Source organism: Schistocerca cancellata, chromosome 4 (genome assembly GCF_023864275.1).
Source record: "Schistocerca cancellata isolate TAMUIC-IGC-003103 chromosome 4, iqSchCanc2.1, whole genome shotgun sequence".
Lineage (NCBI taxonomy): Eukaryota > Metazoa > Arthropoda > Insecta > Orthoptera > Acrididae > Schistocerca > Schistocerca cancellata.
Window position 1 is genome coordinate 295,806,511 of NC_064629.1, and position 2,994 is coordinate 295,809,504.

The window sequence follows — 2,994 nt, forward strand, 5'->3', positions numbered from 1 at the left end:
TAGTTACTTTTTAGTGGCTATATAGGCTTCATGGGGTTCCCGGTGCATTAGGAAACGTATCGTCATTTATTTCCAGGTTCAGACATTCGGTCATGTGAAGTGATACTGGCGAACGCTTCAATATTTCACGTCTCCTTATGCCTTGTCGAGTCTCAAGCAGACAATAAGGCTTTATTTGGTTAACAGTGGGTTCAGTTTCAGACGACTTACAAAAACTCGTCATGTCATTTAACGGGTGTGAAAAGACTTCTGCTCTGTCAGTGTAATGAAGTTTAATTTACAAGCGTCAGGGAGTGTCTCATCTCTAATATCATGTTATCTAATATTTGGTGTTTCACAGTATTAGTTAACGTCTGAACTGACTGCCATAATGAACAGTGTTCTCGAGTGGTCTCTTGTGGTAACCACTGCACATATTCAAACAATTATTTGGGAGGACACTGTTGGAATCCGCGCCTGGCCATCCTGATTTAGGTTTTCCGTGATTTCCCTAAATCGCTTCAGGCAAATGCCTGGATGGTTCCGTTGAAAGGGCACGGCCGAATTCCTTCCCCATCCTTCCCTAATCCGATGGGAGCGATGTCCTCTCTGTTCAGCCCCCTCCCCCGAGTCAACCGCCCTACTCAAACGACTGTACCCCACTGACCACAAACCACCACTGTTTGCAGTTTCAGTGGTGTCAAGCGAGAGCTCATTGGAGGGCAGGATGGAGGTCCGTTGTGTTTTCTCAAGAACACTGGCCCTGCCTCCTTGCCAGTGATGGCCGTGTGTTGATTAGGAGGCCTGTTGCGGGCCTGAGACACAGCTCTGTTATGCTGGTTGCGTTCTGTAGAGGCTCACTTTTTTTGCTCTCAAGTGCGGACTGACGGGAAAAAAATCGCAACACCAAGAAGGAGCTGTATGACATAAAAGAAAGTTGGTATGCGTGTTTCTACATCTGAAAGATGATGGATATTCAGATTTCATGCCAATCGCATAAGAGTAAAAGGGTCTGGAAGAAATATGCAATACGTAATTGGTTTACTTCTTACCCAATCGTCAGAAAAGTACTACATGAAAAGAATATTACTGTTGATGGTACGTTAGAAAATAAGCCTGAAATTCCACTTGAGTTTTTACCCAAGAAATCTAAAATAGAGCACTCAAGTATGTTTGGATTTCAGGAAAGTGTCACATTACTCTCATATGTATCAAAACGAAACAAATCAATGGTGTTTACTTCGTCAATTCTTCATAATGATGAAATTAACGGTGACAACGGCGAAAAGAAAAAACCAAGTATAATAACGTACTACAACAAAACAAAGGGAGCTCAGATGTTGTTGATGGTATGTTTGCTGAATATACTGCTGCTAGAGGGACAAGACGGTGGCCTCTTTGTCTTTTTTTTTTTTTTAAGTTGTTGAACATTGCAGCTCTCAATGACTACATTTTATTCAAAGCAAACAAAAACGTTTCTGTTAGAAGGGAATACCACAGAGCCCTAGGAAAGTATCTCATAACACCATATTTGACAATGCGTGCAACAAATCCAAACCTCCCACGCAAAATTAGCAGAATTATCTCTAACCTCTCTGGTACCAAAGAACAAAGATAGTAGAAAATCCAAAACCAGGGAAATGGGAAAGATGCTAAACATCTAAAGATAGTATAACTAAATACTTTTGCAAAGTTTGCAAGATGGGGTTATGCATTGTGATTGCTGAAATGGTTTGCTGCGACTGTTCTGAAAAATGAGTATTTTGAAGGAAGAATTCTCACAAGGCATTCATTATATTTACAATTTCGATTTATAAAATGAAAATTCAACATTTGTGCTTCTTAGTTCTACAAATTATTCGCATTTATAGTAGTATTTCAATCAAATTTACTTTTGTAACCAGTTTACTTACATTTAGTGCTACAAAGAAGTATGTTTTTCAGTTCATTTTACAATTATTTTATAATGCAGAAAGTTAAAATAATGTCGATTTAGCACTTAGTAATATCTGAACAAAATAATAATTCGTCATTTGATGTAAATATAATGTTGGTCATTTGTTGTAAGTGTTTTATTTTGGGTCCTACAGACCGAGCCCGAGCGTTCTTGGAACTATTTTTCATCTGGCCGTTCTAGGGTTAATGCTCATACAAACACACTTCTACGAAAAAGTATAATGAACGAAGTGTAGCAATAGGTATTGAAAAGAAAATGGAATCCCATAGCTCTATTACCATTCTAGGAATTCAGTGAAAAGTGCAAAAATGATTAATATAACATTGTAATGACGTGAGAGTACGACATAAGTTCTGCGCCCACTAGTGGGTTTCCCCCACAACTCACATCACCATTGGACTGACCACAGCCTGCATTTCATCTTCATTTCTGCAGGGCGCCAAATCAATGTTACACAAAAGACCACAACATGCTGTTGCTCAATAGCAGTCAAATAGTCAATCACGAAGGTGCTATTTATACAAAACCATCTAGCCACATTAGGCACCAATCATTTCGCAGAATTAGCTATGCTCTGTATACATATGGCCATGCTAGTGATTCACCCTCCATGTGAGAGGATCATGAATCCATTCAGCATCTTCCAAGGAGCTATCGTCTGCTCATAAACTGCCAGTTGTATGTTGGGATCCCGGATTTGCCAGCTTCACCACTCACCACTGGCCCCTGCACTGTACCCACAAACTGCAAAGTTTTGTGCTTCCAAGAAATATCCGTGTGAATAGAGGATGGCATCTCAGTAACAGCATTTGTCTGACACACCACACCGTTAGATGCCACCACTGCTAGCCATCAAACTGGGCCATCCTGACGCACTGCTGCCCTCACCACTACAATCACAGCCTGCAGTGTTGTGTAGCAGTGGATGTACCAAAAGAAGATGCTAAGTCAGCTACAGCTGACGTCTGACACAACACAGTGTAAGACATTAGTAGCGCTAGCCACCACCACTCAGGCCATTCACTGTAGCACAGTTAGAGCGACTCGCTGAAATATTA